This window comes from Ceratotherium simum, chromosome 13 (genome assembly GCF_057802395.1).
Source record: "Ceratotherium simum simum isolate JZ-2026a chromosome 13, ASM5780239v1, whole genome shotgun sequence".
NCBI lineage: Eukaryota > Metazoa > Chordata > Mammalia > Perissodactyla > Rhinocerotidae > Ceratotherium > Ceratotherium simum.
The window spans coordinates 25201619-25212974 of record NC_141912.1 but is presented as its reverse complement, the minus strand read 5'-3'; the positions used below and the strand labels follow the sequence as shown (position 1 = coordinate 25212974).

Below are 11356 nucleotides of genomic sequence, written 5' to 3'. Positions count from 1 at the left end.
GAACCTTATAAAAAAATGCTATTGATGTCCAATCCCATAGCCTCTTGATTCATGTTAGGTAGACAGTTTCCTGTAAGTTAACAATTTCCCAGGTGCCTGCCTTTCCTCTCTACCTGAAGACTTTTTACAATACCAATGGTGCTTGCTCCTTTGCATATACACAGACCAACTTGGAAGTGCAGGGGAGTTAACATCCCCAGGGGTGACCTTCATCTAATGAGGGATGGGACTTGCGGTGAATGGCTCAGGCTCCCACCCCTACCAGAAGGATTCTGAGGAAAACTCAAAATTTCACACAATTTCTTAGAGTGTCCTGTGTGGGATCAAGCCCCATTACTCACATGATAACTAACTAATTAACATACCCTTTGCCCCATTTTTCACCTAGTTGGCTTTTCTCCTTTTATTTATTGCTGAACTTGGGTTTCCTAGTATCACTTTCCAAATAGACTATCTGAACCCAAGTCCTTGACTCAGAGTCAGCTTTTGGGGAACCCAAACTAACAGATGGGATTAGGAAGAAATTTCACCACACATTCTACCCAACAGTGTGAATTATCTTTTCCAGAGAAGTATACTCTGACACGTATACCTGAGTCTAGTAAGTGAACAAAGGACTACAGATAAAATTTCCAAAAATCCACAGGCATCTCCAATCATGGAAGCCCTTAGTCTCTACAGGCGCCTACCAGGATGGAGGCCTCCTCCTCCTTCAGAGTGAGTGAGGCTGTGACTATGATAAGTGTAGTAGGCTAAATAGTCTACACCATCATCTCTGCAACCTGTAAATATGATACATTACATGGCAAAAGAAAGCTTACAAATGGAATTAAAGTTTTGGACCTTAAAGTAGGAAATTACCCTGCATTCTTAGGAAAATTGTCCCAAATATCTGGGCTGACTTAATCTAATCACATGAGTTATTAAAAGTGGAAGAAGGCCAAAGAGTCAAAGAGAGTCAAAGGAGGAAGAACAAAGAGAGATTCAAAGATTTAAGGGACTCAAGTTGCCGTTGCTGCATTGAAGATGGAGGAAGAGGCCACAAGCCAAGGAAGGTGGCAGTCTCTAGAAGCTGGGAAGAGCCCTCAGCTGACAGCTAGCAAGGAATGGCAACCTCAGTCCTACAACTGCAAGAAACTGAATTCTGCCAACAATGTGAAGGAGCAAGTAAACAGATTCTTCCCTAGGGCATCCAGAAAGCCACACAGCCTGCAGACACCTTGATTTCAGCCCAGTGAGAACCATGTTGGACTTCTGACGTACAGAAATGTGAGATAATAAAGTTATCTTGTTTTAGTTCCCAAAATTTGTGATAATTTATTATGGCAGCAATAGAAAAGTAATACAATAAAGATTTTATGAAAATGTTGCAATTAAGGAAACTGTGAAGCTGTAGTGAATAATCTGTGGGGGCTTAAAATCTAGAAAAAGCTCAGTTGAAGAGTGAACATTATTAACAAATTTATTGAACAAGTGTAACTTGGCAACTACATGTTGGATCGAGCAAAAACAGTGGTGAAAACAATAATAGTGATGATAATGAAGAGTAGCCTTTCCCCAGTATCCATCAGTTGAAAGGAGCATCCCTTAACATCAATGAATGATTAGGGGTGGAAATATCCCTTTCCTGGAGTGTGATTCTATAGTGTGATAAAAATACCACTAAAGTTCATCTAGCTTCCTTCCTCCCAAATTCTTATTCCACAGACAATCTTTAGGTATTAAGTTGTGCTTCCTAGAGACCTTCAAACTAAGAGGATTGGTTCTGGCTCCATGACCACTCATTGCATTGACAGAATGGGTACACATGTGCCCATTATTAGTGAAGAGTTTGGCCTCTGGTCCCTTCACATCCTGTGTGATGCAGTCCCTGTGAATTCACTCTCTGGACCACGTCACCCTGCAGACTCAATCCAATGAAGCGCTGGACCTATGGCTCTGACAATCGACTTTGAAGGAACCAAGTAGGATGTGTCCTCCATAGTCACCTACAGTAGTCCTTAGCCTGGGGTGACCTGGAGAAGGAACCTCAGGGCTGCACATGGTCCCACAGGGACAATGGGGCAGAAAAAGGAGAAGAGGCTAGGGGTAGAGATGTGACAGGGGCTGATCCTCTCCCAACAGCACAACTTTCTCTATGAATTATATAATATACTTAACTTGGCCCTGCATCAGTTTCCACATTCTGGAAATGAGACCACCTCACAGGGTTGTTGTGAGGATTAAATGAGTGAAACTCACTTAAAGCATTTAGCACAGCACCTAGTATGTTTTTAGTTATCTTATAAATGTTACTTATTGTTGTTCAAATCCCAGGTGTCATTCACCTGGGAATCACCATCTCAGCAAGCCATTCACTTGCTGAATCACTTTTGGAAAGTTAATTCACTTTTCTGTACCCTGTTTTCTTATTTATACAAAGGAGACAATAAAGTAGTGCCAAACTCAATTGCCATATAGAATAATGGAATTAATATTAGTGAAGTTCTTCACACAGTGTGTGCGTTTAGTAAGTATTTTACTGTTGTGATGTGTTGCTGCTTCCTCAGCACAGGGAAGCAATGATGTTACTTCAGCCTGAGGGTCCCCATACCCATCAGCAGAGCCAAAAGTCACTGGGGTCTCCAGGGAAAGGTCAGAAATTATGTTAGTAACAATAGAACTCTGCACTCAGGTCAGCGCTGGACAAATGGTCAAGGCAGTGAGATCCAATGTTGAAATTCTAAAAACAGGCCACAGAGGCCCGGAGAAGGAGGTGTGCGGGAAGGTGTAGATATGAGATCCATCCATGGCATTGTAGAATGAGACCTCACCAGTCTCATAGTCCAGGAAAACACCCACTCTTTGAGGAGGGTTGGCAATTGTCAGTTTGGTCCGGGGGTCAGTGAGAGCCCAATAGTCATTCTCATAAGACAGCCCCATAAACCAAAATCCACTGTGAGGTGCTAAATTAACCAAACTTTTTCGCTCCACGTCCTCCCTACACACCCCGACATACCACCCTTTCTTGAACCCCACCTCCACTTCCCAGAAATGTCTCCCTAATGTGAAGCTTTTGCAGCCAAGCACACAGTTATACCAATCAAATCTCTTAGGATTGTCTGGCACATTCCGTGGGGCATCTGCTGGCTTCAGGCTCCTCCTGTCCTCAGAAATAAAGACCATGGAGTTCGCTGTGTCTGGATCCAGAATCACATCCGCTGCACAAAGTTTAGGAGTGGGTCATGGGGTCAGCAAATGTTCCTAGACCTCAAAGCCTCAGCCTACAAGACCTGCGCTTGGCTGAGGATGTCCAAGTCCAGAGTTTGGTGTCCCCAACCTGCACTGACTATGGCCCTCTCAGCAATACCAAAAGGAGGGCCTATGGATCTTGTGTTAAGTGGAGTGGAGTGCTGAGAGTCAGGATCTGCCCAACCCAGCATCTTGAGCTTGCTCCTTCTTTCCTTCTTTTTCCTATTTTCCTCCCCAAAATGACTATGTCTACCTGTGCCATTGCTCACATAGATTTACATTTCAATCCTTGCTCTACCACTCCTAAGCTGAATGACTTTTCCTTTTCTGCAGTCTCTTTTTCCATAGACTCAAGCTAAGTATTATATTTGGTCAATGAGAAGTACTAGCTGAAGGTTGGAAGGAGAAAGAAAAGAGAGGCAGAGCATTTATTTCCCCCACTTCCTCCCTGCCAGCATAAGATGGTGATGCTCTAACAAATGCATGACTCCTCTCCGGCAGCCCTGTCCCTGAGCTACAGATTCCTCTGGGCTCCAGTAATTGCTCCTTTTATTTATTCCTTCAAGCCTAGGGGAGGTGACAGCTCCCCACTACTGTGAGCCCTGGGGCACTTCACATTCCCGTCTTGGTTTCCCTTTACCCCACTCCTGCCTTTGTAAAGAATTCCTTTTCTAAACCTTCTTCAGCCCCCAGTTTGAATATGTCATCTCTTTTTTGTTGGTTTTTTGACTAATACATATTCATTACCTCATTTAATCTTTATCTCAACCCTCCCATAATAGGGATTATGATTATTATTGAAAAATGAGGAGACTACTGTCCAGAAACATTAAGTAACCTGGGGACACACAGCAGCAGCAGGTGGCATAAGAAGCTTGGGAAAAGCAAAGATCTTTGCACACTGTCTTCTCCCCTTGGTCATTCCTCATCCTCACCCTCCCTGCAGTATTAGTTCACTCTGCCTCTCCTTCCCTCAGTTCTACCCTTTATGTCTCTTCCTTCCCATGAAGATCTGTGGAATCCCAGGAGAGCAATTCTCCCTGGTTCTCTGGGGTCTCAACAGGAAGGCCCTGGAGATGGGTACACTTTTCAGACCAGGACCTCAAGTCACCCACCCAGAACTCTCCCAGTCATGGGGACTTTTCTTCCCAGAATCTCAAGAGTTGGAAAAGAAAAAGGGAATATGGTCCCTCAGCTTGTTGTCCTAGGGAGCATACAGTGATTCACTCACCAGCCTGGAAGAGTGCCATCTTCCATTCTGAAATGCAGAAGACACAGATAAGGAGAAGGCATTATTTCTGTTCTTACCCCCACCCATTCTCACTAAGCCCTTTCTCTCTTCCCTTCTTCAGTCTCTTCCAGTTTTCAGCTTCCTTCATCTACTGCTTTGCCTAATCAGGTTTACAACCTCTCAAAAATGGTGGATTTCCATCCCTACATCATGCTGGGGTTGCAAGCAACATGACCAGGCTTTGCTAGCGTTTGGGCATGTGTGCCACCAGGGTGAGGGGTGGCTGAAAATGCCCAGGTGTTGTATCTGGAAGGTCCTCTCTGAGGCTCCAGAAAAGCAGGGGTGGTATCCCCCACAGAAAATGAGCCTGTGGGCTAGAGCTGATTATTCCTACTGGGATTGCCAATGGGTCACAGGGCAGAGAAAAGATTTAAATGCTTAGTGCACATGTGCCAAGAAACTCAGAAAGCATCCGGGTCACTCACCAGCATAGGCCTGAGACTTCTCTCCACCTACAATGGAAGAAAGATAGAGATGTCGCCTGAACTATGTCAATTCTGAGTCATTTCTTTTCTCTTCTTTTGTACCTATTTAATCTTTCTTTTTCTTTTTTTTTTTTTGGTGAATAACATCAGCCCTGAGCTAACATCCAATGCCAATCTTCCTCTTTTTTTGCTGAGGAAGATTGGCCCTGGGCTAACATCCATACTCATCTTCCTATACTTTATATGGGATGCCGCTACAGCATAGCTTGACAGGTGGTGCATCGGTGAGCGCCTGGGACCTGAACCTGTGAACCCCGGGCCGCCCCAGCAGAGCGCTCGCACTGAACCACTACACCACCAGGCCGGCCCCTAATCTTTCTTTTTTTTTTTTTTTTTTAATTTTTTTTTTACCCCCCAAAGCCCCAGTAGATAGTTGTATGTCATAGCTGCACATCTTTCTAGTTGCTGTACGTGGGATGCAGCCTCAGCATGGCCCGAGAAGCAGTGCGTCGGTGCACGCTCCAGATCCGAACCCGGGCCGCCAGTAGCGGAGCGCACACACTTAATCTTTCTAGGCCGGCCCTAATCTTTCTTTTTGACTACCACCCACACCCTTCCTACCTTCTCCCTCTGCCTGTTCAATTCTCTCCTCCCCTCTCCTCCTTAATATCAAGACTGAGAACATCAACTGCATGCTGATGATTCCACAGGTACCATGTAAGTGCTTTCCCAGCTGAGACCCGGCAGATCTATTTTGTATGTAACTACACTCCCATACCTGGGTGTAGGTGTCACTGTGTGTACACGTGTCTGTGTACCTGTACTAGAATCCATCTGTCTCAAGCTGTATTATGTTCTGCCTACTTCTGAAAAGAATTGGGCAACTTAATGAGGAAATTTCAGATACTTTTTTTTTTGATGAGGAAGATTAGCCCTGAGCTAACATCTGTGGACAATCTTCTTTTTGCTAAGGAAGACTGGCCCTGGGCCAATCCCTCTTTGTGCCCATCTTCCCCTACTTTATATGTTGGACGCCTGCCACAGCATGGCTTGATAATTGGTGTGTGGGTTCTCACCCGGGATCCGAACCTGTGAACCCCGTGCCAAAGCGTAATGTGACCTTAACTACTGCATCACCAGGCCGCCACCAGGCCGGCCCCCAGATACTATTTTTTAAAAGCAGCTCTAATAAATCTATGACAACTTCGCCACTGTGGCTACTGGTCTTTTTAAGAGACAGTTTTATCTCTCCATCTTCTTGGACTTTCTCATTCTTTTAAATCTTACATTCTTTGTTTTCTTCTCAGCAGCCTACAGATTGTGTAAAGCAAATAGTGAGATTCCCGGCATAGGGAAGGTACTTCATCTAGAGAGTTCCATCCCTCTCTCCCTCCTTTCCTTTCAAGTGCACCCTGGGTATTCTCTGCTGCCTTGCTGGGATGAAGATTCTGTGGGCCCCTCATGGAGAGAGACTGAAGGGCCTTTTCTCCACTAAAAAAATGTGATTCCCCTGTGCTTCCCCCCAATCAGCCACCCTTATTTCATTGCCTCCATAAAGGGATCCTGGACCTTTCTCAGCCCTGGGCAGAGTTAGGGGTGAGGAAAGGTGCTGGAAAATATCCCAGCAGAAAGTCTTAGATGAGAATTCAGAGAACATGTCAGAGCCACTCACGAGCCATATACTGGATCTTTCTCCATTCTGCAATGGAAGAAAAGTGAAGAGTCATTAAGAAGCTTAAAGCAGGGGTAGGGAGATACATGAGGGCCCCTGGGGGAGTGGGAACTTACTGAGTTCATGCTGGAGCGCCTCTGGAAAATAAGCAGGAAAAAAAATTACTGATACCGGTATGGAGCTGGGAAGATCTCGGGAAACAAACATTACAAATGCCCAGTGCAGGGGTGAGTGCACAGGATGGGGTGGGGGTGAGGTCCTTGTGGGCACCCTCCTCTAAGCCGAGGCCTTTGGTTCCCTCCCTTGATACCTCTTGCCCTTTGTTGCAGATCCTTTTCTGCTTGCTCTCTCTCTTTCTCCTTTTGCTGTCGCCACAGGAAGTAACCCATCCCTGCAAGACTCAGCAGCAAGATGGGCAGGGTACCCGCCAAGGCTGCGATCCAGGGCCAGGCCCTCCAGAAGGGGTCTGCAATGGAATGGAGATTTAGCCTCTCACCCCCAGGGTGGGGATCACAGATCTGATCTCATGACATTAAATCCTTCTCCTTCTAAATTCTCAGCAAACTTTGGGTAAGACTTTGGTAAACTCTTACTATAACATAATACTATTACTTGTCTTGAAATGTCTGCTTCTCACATCTGAATATGAGTTACTTGAGCATCAGAATCATATGTTTTTTTCTAATTTAATTTTTCAGTAGGTTACATTTACATGGTTCAAATATCAAAAAAACATAAAAGTCATCCAAGTCTCCCATCCACTCCCCCCTCCCTCCCTCCATTTATTAGCCTCTCATTAGTGAGATTACTATGGTGATTAAGAATATGAACTTTGGAGCTGGAGGGCCTGCATTCAAATTCTGGCTCCTCCCCTTGACTGGCAGTGTGATCTTGGACTAATTACTTCACCACTCTCTTCCTGGTGTCCTAATACGTAACATGGGATAATAACAGTACCTCACTCATAAGGTTAAATGATTCAATTAATGCTTATAAAGTACCTGACACATAGTGCATGCTATGCAAGTGTGTATTAAATTTTACACATATAAAGATACTCTTATTTTTTCTTGTTTACACACCAAACACGGCATTCTATACAAACTGCTCTTCATCTGGCTTTTTCTCTTCATCTTGGAGATCCTGCTATACTAGTACAGAGAGAATGTATGTGTTTTCTTTCCCAGTTGTGCAATATTCCATCGCATAAAAGTTCCCCATTGATGGACATTTGCATAGTTTCTAACTTTTTGCTCTTATAATTAATGCTACAAGAAATAACCTTTTACATGGGTCATTTTATACATATGCAAGTATATCTGTCAGAAAAATTCCCAGGAATGGGATTTTGGATCAACATATAAGTAGTTTGGAGAAATACTACTATAGTGCCCCCAATAGAATTCATTCCAATCTATACCAAAAATATACCACATTATACCAAGAAATGTGTAAGAGTGACTGTCTCCCCACATTCCTGCCACCAGAATGTGTTATTTGTCACCTTGGTATTGTTCGGTTTTATTTTGTTGTCAATCTCACAAGTAAAAAACGTTTTAATACACGTTCCTCTATTGAGTGAGATGGGACATCACCTCATGTGATATTTTCTTTTCTGTGAAATAATAATTCATGTCATTTGCTCATTTTTCTATTGAGTTGTTTTATGTTTTAAAGAGATTAGCTTTTTCTTTAAGATATGAGCTGTATGTATTTCTTTCCCATTTTGTCATTTGTCTTTGCTTAAGAGTCTGATCTTTACCAGTTTCCCCCAATTCCCATTGCCTGTTACAGTTTTTGGCACACAAGAAATACTCAGTAAATGTTGGTGACATAAACAACTTTAGGGGGAAAAGAAACATCCCTGGAGTAAGAAGAAGGCTCTGGATCCCTGCTCTGTGCCTTATATTCACTGCAGAGACTCGAGCCAGCAACAGAGAATCACATCCTCCTTCTTTCAACAGCCACAGCTCAGCACAGTACACCTGAGGCTTAGCAGGGTCCTGATCTGCAATGGAAATCCTGCCAGTCTTTTTCTGGTTGAGGAGGGGATTTCTGATGATACAGGATGCGCCTTCCCCAGAGCTGCCTTTCAGGATCAGAGATGTTGTGACTGCATTCAGACCAGCTCTATCTGCATCCAAAGTGCTGCTACAGCTGGCGTGTCCTCTCCCTTGGCATCTCTCCACTGTATTTGATGCTGCAGATACCAACCAGTGGACATGCACGGAAGATGGATCCCTTAATCCCCATAACCCTTCATTTCAATGTGAAGATCAGAACCCAGAGCTGTGGAAGGATAAATGAGCCTGAATTCTTTGGAGCCTCCTGTATCAGTGAGAGTCTCAACAGGAATTGATGGCACACTCACGTTAGATAATTCAAGGAGAGTTTCATTAAGGAGCTGTTTACAAAAGAGTGGTCATGGTGTGGGGAAAACTACATGGGATAGAGAAACATCCCAAAAACAAGAACAGTGGAGCTGTTACCACTGATGACTAAACCCAAAAGGAGGTGGAGAGGAAACCATTTAAAAGGCCTAAAGAAGAGAGTCATGTAGAGAGGGCTTTCTTAAGAGGAGCTGTGATCTTTGGGAAGGGAATGTAGCTAGCTAGAGGTGGTCTTGCAGGGTTAAAGCCAGGAGGATAAGTACCTAGACCTCCTCTCCTCTCTCCCTCCTTCCATCTTCTGCTATGGCTCCCCACTGACCAAACAGAGCCAGAAGCCACAGGGCAAGAGAGTGCCCTGAGAAAAGGAAATGCAACCCTTGACATCTGAACATTTGCCTGGTATCACGTTCTCCTGTTGAACATGAGCAATTTCATGGAATAACAACATCAGACAAGGACACTTTGTCACTGTGATGGGTCGAGACAAAAACAAGACCACTCAACAATCACGTTTGAACATAGAGAAAAACATGAACACTGTCCAAACCTCAGTCATCACCAAACATTTCCCTGTCCTGGCTATGAGTGAGTGCTGCTCCTTGACCAATTACAGCTTTAGCCTCACTCTAATATTCCTCCTAGGTAAGATTCATTAAGACACTCACCCACAGAATCACACCCCCCACCTTCTTGACAGCATCAAATCCATATCAAACCACACTTCCACAACCCTCCCTCAACTCCCCTAAACACAAGCCCAAATTCTACACCAAATCTTCTCTAACACCCTCTTACTGAGACACCCCACAGTTCCCACATGGTGTGCATTCTCCCCACGTGCAACAAGTACTAAACAAAACTTGGTCAACTCCAGCTGTGTTCCTGGGTGCATTTTACTGAAGAACATTGGCAGCACAGATGCTGTCCTACATGCCTCCGATGGCCCACAGCAGCGTGTACCTAGAGGGGCCACAAAATCGACCTGGAACACAACTGAACCCAAACAACAGTGCGCCATCACTGAGGAAATATCTTCTTATCCTTCCTATCTCCGACCTTCCACTTCCCTGCTTAGACCCTGGTGGCCAGCATAAGGGAGTTCTTTACTTGATATTATAGGGCACAGGCGGGATTCTTCCTGGAGGAAAACCTGTGTCTTTCTCAAGGCCCTCAGAGAAACGAAGTGGGAAGGCAGTAGAGGCAGTTCCTAGTGACCAGCCAGGGTGCTATGAGGTGGATTTGCAGCATGAACTCTGCCTCTGCCCCCAGATCCCAAGAAGGAATTATCTCAGAACAAAACCTAGAGGCTCACCTGCAACCTTCAGCTCCACCATGGCATTTTCATAGAAGTTACTGTCTTGGAAATAACACAGGTATTTTCCACTGTCAGAGGCTCTGACATCGTAAAATCGGAGAGTAGCCTTCCCTTCCGAGAAGCCATCTCTTATAATCGAAGTTCTCCCTCTATACTCTGCCATCTGTTGGTCTTCTACTTCCTGCCCATTTGCATACATGTATACTACCTGCCCAATGCTGGGTCTCACCCATGTCAGCTCCATGGTCTCTGCGCTCATCTTCGGGGACAGATAACAGGGCAGATCAGCATATTCACCCACTAGGGCCAGGATGGGCACAAGGGGTCCAATCACAGCAAACTGAGCTGGTCAATAAAAAGAGAAGCTCCATCAGAGGGAATTGGGGCCATGAGGGTAAGTGTGTTGTGGGGGTGGTCTCAGGCAGGGAGGATGAGGTACGAAAAACCTAGAGAGGAACATGATCCTAACAGAAGTACAACTTGTCTTAATGGCATGTGCACCTTCAGTTTGGGATGGGACTTCCAGGCCTGAGAAGTTGTCAGAGGTTAAGACTGGGCAGTAATAGGTAGTTATCTGCTTCAGATCCATAAAAGCAGAATGTTCCCTACCTGAGCAAGGGGTCAGCAGCAGAACCAAGATGGGGCAGATAAGGAAGTCGAGCAGAGGGAAGTCTAGGGAACTTGACATTTTCATCTGTGCTGCAGAGAGACACAGAAAGAGTCAGGCAGAAACTCTGACCTGGAAGAAGATGGCAGATTCCACATCAAACCTCCACCTGCCCAGGGCCGACTCAGGGTGAAACACACAGTCACTAGTGTGGTGACTCAAGATCCTCTTTTGCCAAAATGTCTGCTTGGGAGTGTCTTAACTTTGAATTGCAACATGGAAATCACCCATTAAAATATGTAATGTTTCATGTACATCCACAAGGCTCATTCCCTCAACTCTTTCAAGTTTTCCTCTAAATTCAGTTCCTCCATGAGATTTTCTCTGACCACAGGATTATGGCGAACTGCTCCGATCCCCCTGTA

General features: G+C 44.8%; 1 pseudogene; it reads right to left on the bottom strand.

Annotated features, from left to right (window-relative positions):
- Nucleotides 1–2445: 2445 nt before the first annotated feature.
- On the bottom strand, nucleotides 2446–11018 carry LOC101405139 (butyrophilin subfamily 3 member A3-like; annotated as a pseudogene).
- Nucleotides 11019–11356: the final 338 nt, after the last annotated feature.